The sequence below is a fragment of the Canis lupus genome, chromosome 10 (genome assembly GCF_003254725.2).
Source record: "Canis lupus dingo isolate Sandy chromosome 10, ASM325472v2, whole genome shotgun sequence".
Classification (NCBI taxonomy): domain Eukaryota; kingdom Metazoa; phylum Chordata; class Mammalia; order Carnivora; family Canidae; genus Canis; species Canis lupus.
In genome coordinates this window covers 63,112,416-63,130,882 of record NC_064252.1, presented here as the reverse complement: position 1 = coordinate 63,130,882, position 18,467 = coordinate 63,112,416, and the positions used below count along the sequence as shown (strand labels likewise).

Below are 18,467 nucleotides of genomic sequence, written 5' to 3'. Positions count from 1 at the left end.
CAGGGGAGTCACCCCTGACTAATTGAGATGAATCCTGCCAGGGAGCCTAGACCCAAACTCGTGGTTCCAGAAAGGGCCACTATGCAGCCACACCAGACTTTATCCTGATTCTTTCATTCATTATTACACAAACAACAGGTCGTCATTGCCTATAAATCAGAAATGTGGTAAAACAAAAAGAAAACAACCCAAATCCCACCAACTGGCAAAGGATTTGAATAGACATTTCTCTAAAGAAGATACATAAACAACCAATAAGTACATGAAAAGACACTCAGCATCACTAGCCATTAGGGAAATGCAGTTTAAAGCTACAGTGAGATACTGCTTCACATCCATTAGAACGGTTATTAAAAATAAATAAATAAATAAATAAATAAATAAATAAATAAATAAAGCCAGAAAAAAAAGCAAAATAGGTGTTGGCGAGTATGTGGAAAAATTGGAAACCTCATATATTCCTGGTGGGAATGTGCACTGGTGCAACTGCTGTGGAAAACAATTTGGTCATTACTTAAAAAGTTAAATATGGGGCACCAGGGTGGCTCAGTTAAGCATCTGCCTTCAGCTCAGGTCATGATCTTGGGGTCCTGAGATGAAGCCTCATATCAGGCTCTCTGCTCAGCTGGAGGCCTGTTTCTCCCTCCCCTTCTGCTTGCTCAATCTCTCTCTCTCTCTCTCTCTCTCTCTCCCTCATGGTACTCTCAAATAAATAAAATCTTGAAAAAAAAAGTTAAATATAGAATTACCATATGATGTAGGAGTTCCACTCCTTGGCATACATCCAAAGAACTGAAAACTTATGTTCACACAAAAATTAGATTCGAATGTTCACAGCAGCATTCTTCACCATAGCCAAAAAGTGGAATCAACCCCATGTCCAGCAACTGATGAATGGATAAATAAAATGTGACATATGTAATATCACAGTGTAATATTCAGCAGTGAAAAGGAATAAAGTACCGATATGTGCTACAGCCAGGGTGAATCTTGAAGACATTATGCTAAATGAAGCCAGACACAAAAGGCCACATACAGTAGGATTCCATTTATATGAAACGTCCAGAACACAAACCGATAGAGACAGAAAAGATTAGTGGTTGCCAAGGACTGGGGAGAAGACTGACCACTAACGGACATGGGTTACGAAATGCTCAGGTAAGGAAAATGTTGTGGAATTAGTGAAGATTGTGCAAAGGATTTGAATAGACATTGAATAGACTCTGAATATACTAAAAACTGCTGAACTGTGCACTTTAGAAGGGTGACGTGTATGGTATTTGAATTATATTTCAGTCAAAAGCACATCCTATCAACCAACTGATCATAAGCATTGAATATTTAGATAGGTAGCTCCGCAGGTCCATGTTACATAAATACCATGCACTTTAAAGAAGGAGATTGGGCAGCCCGGGTGGCTCAGCGGTTTAGCGCCGCCTTCAGCCCAGGGTGTGATCCTGGAGACCAGGGATCGAGTCCCATGTCAGGCTCCCTGCATGGAGCCTGCTTCTCCCTCTGCCTGGGTCTCTGCCTCTCTCTGTGTCTCTCTCTCTTTCTGTGTGTGTGTCTCTCATGAATAAATAAAATATTTTTTTAAAAAGAGGGAGATTATACCAAACTATGGAAAGAGCCCAGATGTCCATCAATAGATGAACAGATAAAGAAGACGTGGTGTATATTTATACAACAGAACACTACTCAGCTATCAAAAAACCCGAAATCTTACCATTTGCAACAACGTGGTTGGAACTAGAGGGTATTATGCTAAGTGAAATAAGTCAGTCAGAGAAAGACAATTATCCTATGATCTCACTCAAAGGTGGAATTTAAGAAACAAAACAGAAGACCATAGGGGAATGGAGGGAAAAATAAAACAAGATGAAATCAGAGAAGGGGACAAGCCGCAAGAGACTCTTAACTATAAAAATACAAACTGAGAGTCACTGGAGGGGATAAGGTAGGGGGACAGGGTAACTGGGTGATGAGCATTAGGGAGGGCACGTGATGTGATGCGCACTGACTGGGTGTTATATAAGACTGATAAACCACTCACCTCTACCTCTGAAACTAATCATATATGTTAATTAATTGAATTTACATAAGATGAAATTTTTAAAAAGAGGGAGACTGGACTATTCATATTGTTTGTTAACATCCATTTGTCACATAACAGTTTTTGAATATCTGTCCATGTCAATAAACATAGACCTACATTATTTACTTTTATGGCTACATACATGCTGCTATAGGTTTACAATAATTATTTAGCCACTTCTTATTACTCAATATTTAGGCTGTTGCCAGTTTTTACTCTTTATCAACAGCATGCTTGAATATACTTCTTGATTTACTTATCTCATTATTGCTCTAAGATAAATTTCAAGAAGGAAGACTGTTGGATTTTTAAGATATAGAGAATCTGTGAAACTGCCCCCTGCAAGCTTGGGTGACTTCCCTGTGCCCCGGAAAAGTGAGGTAATCTAAGCTCAATAGGCTCTTTTAATCATTTTCCTCTTTGCTTATTTGCAGGTAGAAAAACAGGACCACATCCCTCTTTGATTTCTTTTTTTTTTTTAAAGATTTTATTTATTTATTCAAGAGAGAGAGAGAGAGAGAGGCAGAGACATAGGCAGAGGGAGAAGCAGACTCCATGCAGTGAGCCTGACGTGGGATTTGATCCTGGGTCTCCAGGATCATGCCCTGGGCTGAAGGCAGGCAGGCACTTAACCGCTGAGCCACCCAGGAACCCCACCTCTTTGATGTCTAACCACTTTTGCTGCCTGCCCTGCCATTCGGCGCCAAGAGAACTTGCTCTGAAGTTGTCATGTGCCATCTTCTAAAGCCCCCAACCCTCCTAAGCCAGCTTCTCTTTTGGGCGATATCTGTATTTCTCAAAGATCTATTAATTCATGGATATTTATTCACTGGATGTGAATGTGATACATCTTATTATCTATTGAATATTCTGATATTCTTTTCAATATTGACTAAATGTCAATATTTAGTTGTATCCCAATTACTGTTTATAACACCCTGGGAGGGAGGTATCACACCCCTTTCACAAATAAGATAACTGAGTCTCAGAGATCATTGACCCTATAATTGGCAGAGCCTGGATTCAAGCCCATGTTGTCTCATTCTAAAGTCTCCACTCTTTCCACTCGGGACATGGGATCATGCCCATCCTTTCCCTGAACTTTCTTGAAATCTCCCATCCTGAAATCTAGAGCACACTGACTATACACATGCCATGTGCTCTTAGATTTCATACATAGGCTCACTGCTCCTTGTTGGCCAGAATTTAGTTCCAAACAACAATTCCTTTGACATCTGAGAGAACACTGAGACCCACCCTCAGATGTCTAGGCCCCAAGGCCAGTCCATCAGGGCTCCTGGGGCCTTGCACCCCAGGCCCATTTCAATGATCATCACTGGAAACCAGCTTCAGCAAAGTGTGCAACTCAGAGCTAAAAGCCTCCACAGAAACAGAGCCCCACCAGATACCCAGAAAAACCATGAGGTTTCTTTTAACAGTTTCATCTTGTTTAATAAGATTTGGTGCCTAAAACCACAGAGCTCCTGTAAGTGAAACATGAGCTGCTGTAGTGGGTTTGCAAAGCTGTTCCGGAGCAGAGGACTGAGCAGGTCTGTGAGGATGGATTCCAGTGTGAGGAGCAAACAATGTGCCCTCGTTCCACAAGCTCCTTGGATCCTCCAACATGCTAAGCCAACCTGTGTAGACAGGTCATTTCAGTCCTACTTTATAGGTTAAGAAATTGGGGCTCAAAATTAAAAGTGACTTGAGATGTCACGCCTCGTAAGTAGAGTCAGCAGAAATCTTTACCCTCCAGGCCTGAGGCCTCTCTGGGTCACTAGAAACTGAAGAACATTGTTTAACTAGATGACTGATCCTTGCCCTTTTCATGGGTCTTGGCTACAATCACCTTGGGCTGTTCTTTTCATTTACTTGCTTCCTGGCCCTAGGGCCTTTGGATTTGGAACCCTCCTCTAGATAGTCTTTCTTGGTACACTTTGTTCTGATTATCTCCTGCTGCATAATAAACAACCCCAAACTTGGCAACATACAACACCCTTTTTGTTAATGTTCTGGATTCTGTGGGTTGGGATTTGGACAGAGCACTGTTGAGGGGTCTTTGCTCTGCACCTAGATACCTGAGGCCTCAACTAGAAAGACTCAAATGAGTAGGATTGACTCCAAGGGCTGGGTACTGAAATCATTTACAACTATAGTGTCCAAACAGTGGCCACATGCAGCTATTTAAATGTACATTTAAATTAACTAAAAATGGGGCCCCTGGGTAGCTCAGTCAGTTGAGCGTCTGCCTTTGGCTCACTCAGGTCATGATCCCAGGGTCCTGGGATCGAGCCATATTGGGCTCCTTACTCCATGGGGAGACTACTTCTCCCTCTCCCCCCCTGCTCATGCTCTCTCTCTCTCTTTCTCTCTCTCTCTCTCTGTCTCAAATAAAGTCTTTAAAAAAATAAAATTAATTAATTAAAATTTAAAATTTAGTTACTTAGTGGCACTGCCCACATTTTAAGATTCTATGGCCACATATGGCTAGTGGATTGAACACAGATGTATGTGGACAGCAGCTGCAGTATTGGACAATACAGATATAGAACATATCCATCACCATAGAAAATTCTGTTGGTAAGCCTGCTCTGGTAGTGGTGCCTTTACCCACATGCCTGGCACCTGGGCTGGGATCTTTGGAGAATCTACATGAGGTTCGGTTTTCTCACAGTACATGTTTACCAAGAGGGTGTGTCCCAAAAGGCAGCATCAATAGAGCAAGGGTTCTAAGAGACCAAGACAGACACTTCAAGCTTCCTCTAATCTAGCCTTAGAAGTCATGTGCAACCCTTCTGTCACATTCTATGGTTACATGAGAAGAGGGGTGAAATAAAATACAAACACTACATGGGACATACTTACATTAAAAAATCACTCACTGTTTATCTGAAATCAAAATTTAACTGGGCATCTTGTTTTTGTTTTTGTTTTGTTTTGTTTTGTTTTGTTTTTCTGCTAAACCAGGCAATCTTACATGGGAGTCACTAAGTCCAGCCAGATTCAAGGATAGGTGACCCATTAGACCCATCTCTTGAGAGAGTAGCAACGTCACATTGCAGAAGAGCATGTGGGATGGAAGATATTAGTGGGGCCACCTTTGGAAAATACAATCTGCCACATATGGTCAGGTGGTTCCTCACAAAGTTTAATAGAAACGTTCACAGCTCCCTACCACCTAAAAAATGGCATTCACATTTTATGGCCTGGGTGGATAGAATGAGAGAAATTATCTCTTTTGCCATCTTTTATCTTTTTTCTCTGTCACATGGGGCTTTGGGGCCAACTATCCTCAAATAGTAGCTCTAGGCCTTTTAACAATAGGCATTTATCTCTACTGATACCATGACCAAAATAAGCAACAAATACTGAGAACAGATACTCCATAGCACCACTGTAGACAGTGTTTTGTCTAAAGTAAGGCCCCCTGAGGTTGATAATGTGCTGTGGACACAGTGATCAATCAGGGAACTTTTGTCCAGGACAAATAGCTCCTCATCTGGAGGTCTCTAAGATCCAGCTCAACCACAGGAGTTCTCCCATATATGCCTTCCTATTGTTAACATAATGACACACAGGACAGAGGTACAAGCAACGCTCTATGGAGATGGAGATTATCCCTGCCACCAACATAGGACCATTTATTCCATGCACAACAGTTGGTGCTATCACCCGCTAGTCATACAAAGATAGAGGTGTCCTGCTGAGACCTGTAAAGGTGAGGCCAGGATTCTTGAAGACAATGAGGTCACTCCCAGTGTCAAGCCTTAGTCAGATGGAGAAGAATAGAATGTATTTTCTCTGTCTCTTTCTTTCTTGACCTAGGTGTCTTGTTGTCCTGGGGGTCTGGGAGGGAACGCGGGTGGAGAGTGACAAGATGGTGTGCCCCATGTGGAGACCAATGAGGAGCTAGCAAGTCAGGACCTTCTCGAATCAAAAGTGAATTTTAGCTCATTAATCACTTCGTGGAGACTCAGGATGTGTTCTGTGCTTTTCTTTTCCTTTGGACATGTGTGGAGAAGGGCTGGGACCAAGAAGGAAACAGAAACAAGATCATCATAAAATGTCAAGTTGAAAATAGATAAGAAACTAAACTAAATTATATATAATACAGTCCTAATTTTGTGTAATCCATGTATATCCATACATATACCCACATAGTGATTTTTATTTTCTTTTATGTATTCTATATTCTCCCCAATGAGCAATTAGCATACATTACTTTTATAATAAGAAACACGTAGACATTACTTTTAAACCAGAAAAAGGAGGAACAGACTGTTGGAAGAATTCCAAATTAAAAGAACACCAACTAAAGTGCTATGAGTGGCTGTTGTAGCTCGTTGCTACTCAGCTGCCATTTCCTCATCTTTCTTGTTAATAGAAAGCTGATCTGAGTCAAGGTCAGTAGGCCCAGCTGAAGAAAATTAACTATAATTGGGCCAAAGCTCATCTTCTTTGTCGGTAATTGGTGTAAAGGTTGGCATGTGACCCATTTTTGGCCAATAAAACATAAGTGGAAGCCTGCTGGTGGCTCTTAAGAAAGAATTTACTCTTTGGTTAAAAATAAAAAGGAGGGGTGCCTAGGTGGCCCACTCCGTTAAGTGTCTGATTCTTGATCTCAGTTCAGGTCTCAATCTCAGGGTCATGTGTTCAAGCAATGTGTTGAGCTCCACACTGGGCATGGAGCCTACTTAAAAAATAAATGAGAAAGAGAGAGAATCAAAAAAGGAAAAGCACCCCAAGACCTCCTCCTTAACCTTCATGTTAGGATGATGTCCTATGAAAATAATACTTGGTGCTACGGCAGCGATCTTGTGACCACAGCAAGGAGACATGGCCGACATGTTGAGACGGCAGAAAGAAAAGATGAGAAGACTTGAGATCTTTAATGACATCACTGAACCACTAAATTCACCCTGAAACTGCCACTACCAGATTTGTTATATGAAGTAATCGAGTCTGTATTGTTGAAGCTATTTTAGTTGATATTCTACTATCTGCTACCAAATACATCCTGGATAATATTCACTATCGAGATAATGTTAGAAACCAGGAATTAAGGATATATTCATATGGTTGAAGCCACTAGAAAAGCCAGGAAAAGGGCAGCCCGGTGGTGCAGTGGTTTAGCACTGCCTGCAGCCCGGGGTATGATCCTGGAGACCTGGGATCGAGTCCCACGTCGGGCTCCTTGCATGGAGCCTGCTTCTCCCTCTGCCTGTGTCTCTGCCTCTCTCTCTCTCTCTCTCTCTCTCTCTGTCTCTCATGAATAAATAAATAAAATCTTAAAAAAAAAAAAAAAAGAAAAGCCAGGAAAAGCCATGTTGAGTGGGATAAGTCAGAGATGATATTTAAAATATTTAACAATTGGTCCATCTGGCCAGTTGGACACAAAGAAATCTGAAAGGGGCACTGGCCCAGTGAGAATGGACATGAGCCATAAATAATTGATATGCCTCTGCCCGTGTGTCCCAGCTGAATATCAGCCCTAGAATAGCTACAAAAGGCAAGTTGGGAGACATAATTAAACCTATGTTTGGGGAAGCCTGGGTGGCTCAGCAGTTGAGCGTCTGCCTTCAGCCCAGGGCCTGATCCTGGAGACCCAGGATCGAGTCCCATGTTGGGCTCCCTGCATGGAGCCTGCTTCTCCCTCTGCCTGTGTCTCTGCTTTTCTCTCTCTAAGTCCTCATGAATAAATAAAAATTTTAAAAAAATAATTAATAAACCTATGTTTGGGGATAAATTTTCTTGGACCAGATTATCCACAATGTGCCTCTTTGAAAGTCATGGCTTGTTCCAGGACTCTGATACTTTATTTAGTTCTCCAACCTAAGTGAGAATAATAGTCTAGTCCCTTACTTCCCTTTGTTAAGAAAAATTATCCAAAAATCGGAAATACAGCAAAAATATTACCAGGTACTCCTCCCTCTTTCCTTCCTTCCTTCCTTCCTTCCTTCCTTCCTTCCTTCCTTCCTTCCTTCCTTCCTTCCTCTCTCTCTCTCTTTCCTTCTGATTTAAATTCCATTAGCCAACATGGCCCATCATCAGTTTCAGATGCAGTGTTCAACCACTGGATTCGCGTAACACGTGACGCTCATCACATCACATGCCCGCCTTAATGCCCGTCACCCAGTTACCAACCCCCCCCCGTACTCTTTCAAAGCCACATGACTGTGAGTCTGTGTAACAATCTGCCTACAAGTCATCTGATTTTGAGGGAAGCAACTGTTGGACTTACTATTTTCTAGCGATTAGGCTGAGCTCTGTGAGGTTACATCTACTGTGTGGAAGAGTGACATGTTTTGCAAATGACCTTTCCCCGGTGGAGACGCAAATGACTTCTGTCCAGTAGAAAAGATAGGCAGTTGGATTGCCCTGTGAGGTCACCATCTTGTCCTGTCTCTAACTCAGCCATCTTGCTCCGGCCTTCTTGGCACTAACCACATATATTTCTGTCTCTTCTCCTTGGAACTAGCTGTGTCATCGTGCTGCTTCCCTCATTAGGGAGCTAAAGAAATCTTGGACAAGGCTCACTGTACGGTTGGATGAGAACCGTGTCTTCACCTTTGGGAAGGTGACATTTTTGGAGCCCAGCTGTCACAGGCTCTCAAAATGACTTTGCTAAATGTGAAGGAAAGGGAATAGCAGGAGGAATTCAAGAAGCAGAAAATCAGTCTGGCTTCCAAACCTATCATGGTTAAGGTGTTACCTACTTCACGCCTTGTCCCCAGAAATGACAAGTGGCTGCTGCAGAGGGCCTTGGTGACCCTCCAGCGTTCCCTTCCTCACCTTACACCACCCACAAAGACAGGTCCACCTGACCAGCGGCCAACTCCAGGCCCTCTGGCACCTCCAAATCCAGGCTGTGAGAACATCAACATCGACTGCTCCCGTTTGGACCCTGTTTGGAGATCTGGGACGTGCCTTTCCCACAGATGGTGAGCAGGACAGTAGAGGCTGGTCCTCCCTCCTCCAGACCCCTTCTCCCATCCTGGAGATGGGGCCCCGACCCTTCCGGCACCCAACAGTATACTGTACCCTTCCTATGCATGACCCAGGGCCAGGCTGGGAAGTCGCCCACCCTTCGGCCTTTCCATCCAAATGGCTCAACCTGGGCCTTCCCGGGCTTTTCCTTCTCATGGCCACTTCATTCCAATCTCCTGTCCCCACTGAATGCCTGTGTCCTGCCTTCTCTTGGGCCCAGCCCTGGAACCCAGCGCCCTCTTGCCTTCCCAGGGCCATCATCCACCTCAGCAGCATATCCTCATAAAAGGTTTGGAGCCAGTTACTTCACATGGCTGCGTGGCCACCATCTTCACATTTATAGTAGAGCCCCCAGGCCTTCCTGCCTCCTCAGGGCTCCCTGGTGCCCTCCTGCTGTGCCATCTGGACCTGAGTCCCTCTGGCTTCTCCCTCTGAGCCTCTCCCTCTCCTTCCCTTCTCTGCCCGACTGCTCATGGCTCCCCCGCCCCATTCTCCCCCCTCCGCTCTCCCCCCCAAAGGGCGGGAAGTGTGGCCCTGAGCTTTCAGCCTGGATCTGACTGAGATCACCTTGGAGGAGACAGCAAGGTAGTCCCTTCACGCAAAACAGGACATTTCTCTAGAGGGCAAAGGAGGCAGCCGTTGGTTCTCATTTTAAAAAGTAAAATTTTCTTCTCCCACCACACACAGGAGAGAACAATACAAATATAGAGCCAGATGGAGGGAGGAAGAGGGAATTTTTTTTCTGTCACATGGCTCTCTCAGGGAAACTGTCTCTGAATTTACCATATTTATATTCTCTCTCTCTCTCTCAGAGCCCCCAAAAGAGCTGGATTCAGAATTGCCCTTTAGGGAAGAACACAGTTTTCCCAAAGGCAGGGCGAACCTTTGGGGCATGGATCATGTCCTTCCCCAGGCACAGAGTCCAAGGGCTCTTTGCTGTGTCACAAAATGATGGGGCTCAGGAGATGCTTCCAGCAGCTACTAGAATGTTCCCTACTGAGACAGCAGCATGAAAAATGCTCCCACGCTGGGTATCGATTCACTATCTCCATACGTTAGCCAGCAAAGAAATCAAGGAAGGGTTGAGTTGCATGTTGCAATTTCTAAAAATAAAACTTCCTAATTTTGAGTTTCACCAAGCCTTAGGTTTGGTTTTGCAACATTACGCATGTGCTCTTACTTCTTACACTGTCTCAACTTTCACAGAGCTTTTAGGAAACTTCCCTTTGCATGGAGAAATTAGCCTAAGAAGGCTTGCTGTTAACCTTCCTGTTGACTTTCAGTATGAGAAGACACCAGACTCTACTGGTCTTCTTGGGCTGCCATAACAGAATGCCATTGACTGGGTGGTCTAAACAACAGCAATTTGTTGCCCAGCTCTGGAGGCTGGGAAGTCCAAGATCAAGGTGCCGCCAAGGTAGGACTCATTCTGAGGCTCCTTCTCTTGCCTTGTAGAAGGCTGCCTTCTCCCTGCGAGCACCCTTCCTTTTGTGCACATAGGGACACAGAGGGCTCCCCGGTGTCTCTTCTTGGAGGGCATTTATCCCATCGTGAGGGCTCCACCCTCATGACTTCATCTAGCCCTAAACACCTCCTGAAGATCCCACCTCCAAATACCATCACATTGCGGGTTAGGGCTTCAAGCTATGAACCTGGGTGGGTGCGTGGGGGTGACGTCACTCAGTCTATAGCAGGGTCTCAGCCTTCGGGCCAGTCTCTCCAACTCCAAATCATGTGACGTTGAAATGACAACCCAGATCACCAGTTGCATTTTACAGTCTGCAAGGTTTTCCTCTTATCTTCCATGACTATAAGTAGGAAAGCGTATTAAAAGTTATTTACCCTAGTGTTTAAAGGATTTTTTTTTTTACAATCCTCTTCAAATACTTCATTAGAATAGTAGGTAGTAGCATTCCTTTGAAATTTCAATAAATTTCTGCCAAATGTCCTTCTACTAGAGAAAAAGAAATTCATGCTAGATACAGGAAGAAGATGATAGTAAGTTCCTCTCTGTGGTAATCCAAAAATATCACAGAATACTGCATGTTAAAATGCATTAGAAATGCACAATGACTTTCTTCTCATCCTTATATGTCCATTTATGGACTATGATTCATACATAAGAATGCTCTGTCACTAGAAAAGCATAAAAAATCAAATTTCACCGTGGCATATTTATAATTGCTACTAGGAAAATATGCAGTGTTAAGACAGGGGGTGATTCTTTCTCCTTTGGCCTTTTTCTCTTTCCTGTGTTGTTACAATGTTAATTGTACATTTATTTCTAGAACAATGGTAAATAATGATAGCTAACCCTGGTTGACTTCTTAGCATGTGCCAGCATCGGGCCAAGTATTTATACTCCCTATCTCTTCTAATCCCCACAGAAGCCCCACGAGGTAGATATTGTCATTGTCTATGAAACCACACACAAAAAGTTAAATGTTAAGTATTTATAATTGCCTCCCTGCTCCCCACCTCCTAGGAAGGTAGTTTCTTGGAGGACTCTTTATTTTCCTTGGTGGGTGCTGTTGGGCACAGGAATGGAAAAGCCAAGAGACAGGGGGGCTAAGTTGAAATAAAAAGGTGGAATCGGTGAGTGGCTGGAGGGAGCCGGGCAAACTAAGGGCTGGGAGGGGACAGTGAAGAGAAAGCGAGGGGGAGAGGGAAGGTAGGAGAGGCCTGGCAAGGGCCCACGGGCTGCAAGAGGAGGCCAGGGAGAAAGAGAGAAACATGCCATGGTCACTACAGAGAGGAGAAGAATTTGGGGAGAAAATGGGAGATTTGGAGAGGATTTTTCAAAGTTCAGGTACATGAAGTATAACTTACCCCTTCAGAGCTCCAAGAAAGCCTCAATACTGACTCTGCCACATGTTGGGTGCCTGGGTGGCTCAGTCGGTTAAGCATCTGCCTTCGGCTCAGATCCTGGGATGGAACCTCAAGTTGGGTTCCCTGCTTAGCAGGGAGTCTGTTTCTTCCTCCTTCTCTGCCCCCCTCTGCCAGCTTGTGCTCTTTCTCTCTCAAATATATAAATAAACTCTTAGAAAAAAAGACACTGCCATATTTCATTTAAATCTAAGACACCACTGCCTGTAAGATATAATCAATGGTGGAGTACATCATTATTTTCTGTGCCAGCCAAAAGGAAGGCAGGAAGGCAAGAAGGGAGGGAAGGAGGGAGGAAGAGGAAAGAAAGAAAGAAAGAAAGAAAGAAAGAAAGAAAGAAAGAAAGAAAGAAAGAAAGAAAGAAAGAAAGAGAAAGAAAGAAGAAAGAAAGAAAGAAAGAAAGAAAGAAAGAAAGAAAGAAAGAAAGAAAGAAAGAAAGAAAGATTACAAATACCTATCATTTGAAAACATGTTCTGATTTCAAAGGAACACGGTAGATTATTCTATAATACTCAGTCAGATTTATGGGTTTTCTTCTTCTTTTTTTTAGTGCAACGTTATGTGGTGAGGTCAGATCTGAGCTGCCCAAGGAGGGCTTGGCTACATTTTAGTTACACACATTTTACAGATAAAAATTGAACCTCAGGGCAGCCCAGGTGGCTCAGCGTTTTGGCGCTGCCTTCAGCCCAGGGTGTGATCCTGGAGGCCCAGGATCGAGTCCCACATCGGGTTCCCTGCATGGAGCCTACTTCTCCCTCTGCCTGTGTCTCTGCCTCTCTCTCTGTGTCTCTCATGAATAAATAAATACAATCTTTTTTTTTTAAATAAATAAAATCTTTAAAAAAAAATCGAACCTCAGAGAAGCTAAGTCACTTACCCCTGGGCTCACAGATAATAAATGGAGAGCCAAGATCCCAACCCAAGTCAGTTTAAGTCCCAAACCTATGTTCTCTACTTTTTAATTAAGACACACAGTTAATAGTTGGCCAGCATTTTATTAAACCTGTAGTTAGTAACAAAAATAACTTTTGAATTAAAAAATAACAGCTTTAGGGGAAGATGGGTGGCTCGGTCATTTGACCATCTGACTCTTGATTTCAGCTCAGGTCATGGTTTCAGGGTCATGGGACTCGAGTCCTGTTGGGCTCATGCTCAGCATAGAGTCTGCTTGTCTCTCCCTCTGCTCCTCCCCCGCTCTCTCTCTCTCTGTAAAATAACTAAACAAATAAAATTTTAAAAAATAACAGCTTTATATAACATCATTTACACATTGTTGTGATTCAGAAGTCCCTACCCATTGGAAAAAAATTGTGAGAAACCATGATTTGGGCTTTGTGGCTCTAGAATTCCTTTCTTTCTTTCTTTTTTTTTTTTTTTTTTTAAGATTTCATTTATTTATTCATGAGAGACACAGAGAGAAAGAGGGAGGCAGAGACACAGGCAGAGGGAGAAGCAGGCTCCATGCAGGGAGCCCGACGCAGGACTCGATCCCAGGACTCCAGGATCACGTTCTGGGCCGAAGGCGGCACTAAACCGCTGAGCCACCGGGGCTGCCCCTAGAATTCCTTTCTCTTCTTTTCAAATTATCTTTAATTAAGTAGGATGGTCAAATACTTGAATATTCATCAGGAGGTTCGAAAATCAAAGCTAATTCTGCACTTCTACTAAGCAAACATTTTCTTTTAGAGACAACAAAAGGGAAGCCTTTCTGTGATTCAGAAGTGAGGAACATCAAGCTCTAGGACCAAGCTCCAAGGACAAGTTCTAAGACCAAGACCAAATACATAAAATATAAACAGATAAGCAGACCATGAACCTGGGAAAAAGTGTCCAATCTCACTAATAATTACAAAAATCCCAGACTGTCCGATTCCACAACAGGTACCTGACAACGTGGTTTTCCAACACTAACTAACACTTTTAACAAATCTGGATCTTTGTCCATCCAAGAATGTTCCCCCTACCCCCACTTATGAAAATGTTATTTCTCTTTAGCTCCTTTTAATATAGAACAATCCCTCAATTATTTTCATTATATATGATACTGACTTTAAAAGTGCAAGCCATATTTCTCAAAGAATGTTCCACTATCTGATTGCGTGTGTGTGTGTGTTGTGTGTGATGCAGTTTAATGTGTCCTCCTACCGCCTGTGTTTCCTATTAAATACTGAGGTGGGGCGATTCAGGCTTAAACTTTTTTGGTAAAATTGTTTCACAGGTTATGCTTTCTATGTCATAGCGCATCTCATCAGAACACACGCGTCAGGTGTCCGGCCCTTAGGGACAAGGCTGGGATGCGTGGTTACAGTGCTGATTGGCAGTTACCTCCCTTTGCAATGAGTAAGTAGCTTGTGGAGTGGCACCTTCTTCTACCTTGTTCATCTCTGTAGCTTCCAGTTCCTAGCACAGGCCACACGCAGTCGATGGACGAGTTTTACCTTGTCCCTACAAACTAGAGTTGAGCACAGCATCCAGATCTCACAAGCGTACTTCCTTTAATGGATTATTCTGGAATAATGGAGACCTTAGGAGATGGCCGTAGGAATCCCCAGAGCAGGTGCTGAGGGGTCACAAAGTTTCTGCTGCTGCCTCAGGCTGAGTGCCCAGACCCATACTAAGCGCTGGGGAAGAACTGCCTTCTTTCAGATGCGGCTGGAGGAGGCTACCCAGAGCTTTGTAAACGGCAGAAAACCAAAGAAAAATTTAAACTGTCATTTCAAAGCTGAGAACAGTTTTCTGTTTTGCAAGAAGTGAAGACTTGGAATCTCCCTTAGTTCTTGGAAAACCACCTGCTTAGTTCATTAATGTGATGTAAATCTTAAGCAGAAAATGTTTGAGTTAAATTGCTTATTATAATGTAAGAGGGTGTCTATGTTTTTGCATAGTCATCTCTCTCTTTTTTTTAATATTATATTTATTTATTCATAAGAGATACACAGAGAGAGAGAGAGAGAGGCAGAGACACAGGCAGAGGGAGAAGCCGGCTCCATGCAGGGAGCCTGACATGGGACTGGATCCCAGGACTCCAGAATCATGCCCTGGGCTGAAGGCAGATGCTTTAACTGCTGAGCCACCCAGGCGTCCCATCTAATGAGGCATTTCATGCTACAAATTTCCCCCAGTGCTGCTCCTTTTGCAACATCCCACAAATTCTGTCATGTGTTCATTTTCACTCAGGTCAAAGAAGAGTTTCTAATGTCCCTTTTAATTTCTTGTATTACCTATGGCATATGTAGAAGTATGTTACTTAGTTTACAAGTATTTAAGAATTTTTTCAGAGGTCTATAATTGATTTCCAATTTAATTCCATTATAACCAGAGAAAATACTTAAAATGACTTTACTCCTATAAAATGTATTGAGACTTGTTTTATGGCCCAAAATATGGTCTACCTTGGTAAATTTTCCATATGTACTTGAAAATGCGTGTTTTGCTTTCTTGCACCATATACAAAAAAACCCTCAAAATGACCAAAATGTGAGATCTGAAACTATAAAATGCTAGAAGAAAACATAGGCAGTAATCTCTCTGTTATCTGCCATAAAAACATTTTTCTAGATATGTCTCCTTTGGCAAGGGAAATAAAAGCAAAATTAAACTATTGCAACTACACCAAAATAGAAAGCTCTCACAGAATTGAAGGTAATCATCAGCAAAACAAAGGGACATCCTACTGAATGGGAGAAAATATTTGCAAATGATATATCAGGTAAGAGGTGAATACCCAAGATATATAGAGAACTTACACAACTGAACACAAAACAAGTAATCCAATTTAAAAATGGACAGAAGACATTTAATGACATTTCTCTAAAGAAGACATACAGATGGCCAATAGACACAAGAAAAGATGCTCAACATCACTAATCATTGGGAAATGCAAATCAAAACCACAATGAGATATCACTTCATACCTGTCAGAATGGCTAAAATAAAAAATACAAGAAATAAGTGTTGGCCAGGATGCAGAGAAAAAGGAACCCTTGTGCCCTGTTGGTGGGAATGCAAGCTGATGTAGCTAGCCACTGTGGAAAACAGCATGGAGGTTCTTCAAAAAATTAAAAACAGAATTTCCATATGATCCGGTAACTCCACTACTGGGTATTTACCCAAAGAAAACAAAAACACTAAATCAAAAAGATACATGCACTCCTATGTTTATGGAAACATTATTTACAATAGTCAAGATAAGGAAGCAGCCCAAGTGTCCTTCTATAGGTGAATGGATAAAGAAGTGGTATATAGAGACAACGGAATACTACTCAGCTGCAGAAAAAGAATGAAATCTTGCCATTTGCAACAATGGAGATGCATCTAGAGGGAATAAGGCTGGGAAATAAGTCAATCAGAGAAGACAAACACCATATGATTTCACTCATATGTGGAGTTTAAGAAACAAAACAACTATAAAAAGAGAAAAAAAAACAGACTTTTAAATATAGAGAACAAACTGGTGATGCCAGCGGAGAGATAGGTGGGGGAGGATGGGTCAAATAGTGAAAAGAATTACAAATACACTTGTGATGAGCACTGAGTAATGTATAGTGTTGAGTCGTTATACTGTACACTTAAAACTAACATAACACTGTATATTAATTATACTTGAATAAAAAAAGGAAAACGTGTGTTTTGCTTTTGTTGGGTGGAATGTTGTAAGTCAAGTTCATCGATAATGTTCAAATCTTCTAAATCTTTAATGATGTTCTATCTTCATGTCCTATCAATTGTGGAAGGAAGGGTAATGAGATCTTCAACCACACTTGTTTGTTGTTGGTTTTTTTTTTTAAAGATTTTATTTATTTGACAAGGAGAGAGCACAAGATGGCAGAGGGGCAGAGGGAGAGGGAGAAGCAGACTCCCCGGTGAGCAGGGAGCCCCATGTGGGGGGCTAAAGGCAAATGCTTAACCAACTGAGCCACCCAGGCCCCCCTTCAACCACACTTGTGAATTTGCTTATTTCTCCTTGCTTTAGTCTTTGCTTTATGTATTTTGAAGATCTGTTAGGGACATAAACATTTATGATTTTTATATCTTCTTGATGAATCGGCCCCTTTGTCATTGTAAAATGACTTTATCTCTATGGTTTCAGCCTTATCTGACATTAATATAGCCACCCCAGCTTTCTTCTAACTAGAATTTGCATGTTTATCTTTTTCCATTCTTTTATTTTTACCCTAAGTATCTTTATATTTAAGTGTGTTTCATGTAGGCAGCATATCATTTGGTCTTGTTTTGATAACTAACCTGACAATCCTTATCTTTTTTTGTTTTTGTTTTTTGAGAGAGAGAGAGAGAACATGCACACATGTGCATGGGGGCGGGTGCAGAGAGAGAGGGAGAGAAAGAATCCTAAGCAGGCTCCAAGCACAGCGGGGAACTCGACTCAGGGCTCGATCTCAAGACTCTAAGATCATGACCTGAGCCAAAATCAAGAGTCAGATACTTAACTAACTGAGCCACCCAGGCACCCCAAAATAATTAGGTTTTTTTTTAAATTTTATTTATTTATTCATGAGAGACAGAGAGAGAGAGGCAGAGACATAGGCAGAGGGAGAAGCAGGTTCCCCACAGGGAGCCTGATACAGGACTCGATCCCAGCACCCTGGGATCACAACCTGAGCCAAAGGCAGACGTTCAACCACTGAGCTATCCAGGTGTCCCCATAATTAGGTTTTTTTTTTCCATAATTAGGTTTTAAGTCTATCATCTTGCCATTTGTTTCTATTGGTCCTATATGTCCTTTGTTTCCTTTTTCTGCCTATTTGTAGATTAACTAGCACATTTTATTATTCTATTTTCTCTCCTTTACTGGCTTATTAGCTATAATTCTGTTTCTTTATTTTAATGGTTGCTTTAGGATTTATTGCACACGTCTTTAACTTATCACAATCTACCTTCAAGTGATATTATACCATTTCTCATACCGTATAAGAACCTTACAGTGGTATGCTTCCATTTTCCCCCTCCCAGCCTTTATCCTATTGTTTTCATGTATTTTACTTTTAAATTATGTGGTAAACCCCATAATACATTGTTATTTTTGTTTAAGCAGTCAATTATCTTTTGAGATGTTAAGGAATATAGCGGTGCTGTGAGAGAGGCTTTCTCAGCCTGTGATCTGCAACCTACCCTGGGACCGAGAGCCAGAAAGTGCCTGGGGCCCCAAGCCTTTCTCAAGAGCTTCCTATTAGTATTTCTCAGCCAGCATATGAAGCATGAGAACCAGCATAATGACAAAGATCAGATTAAGGACACTGCCTTCCTCTTAAGCCTACAGTTTCTGATAGCCTCAAGTAGTTGCCCTCTGTTAAGGAAGAAAGAACTGCACTTAGAGCAACCAGTAAATAACTGAAATTTCAGAATGCTGAACTGTTTAAATGAGATTTTATGAAATATTTGGCTGTGGTTACCCAGTCATATAGCTGGCAGGAGGCCAATAGCTGGAAGCCTCCTAAGTGCCAGCAGGACTTTTCTGTCAACAAGACCGCAAGTCAGGCCT

The 18,467-nt window shown here is 42.2% G+C and overlaps 1 long non-coding RNA gene across 1 annotated transcript; it reads left to right on the top strand.

Moving 5' to 3' along the window:
- Positions 1 to 9,740: 9,740 nt before the first annotated feature.
- LOC125756011 (uncharacterized) lies at positions 9,741 to 16,589 on the top strand. Its single transcript, XR_007413824.1, has 2 exons — positions 9,741 to 10,499; positions 13,655 to 16,589. It is a non-coding gene; the product is annotated as an uncharacterized LOC125756011 (long non-coding RNA).
- The last annotated feature ends 1,878 nt before the right edge of the window (positions 16,590 to 18,467 follow it).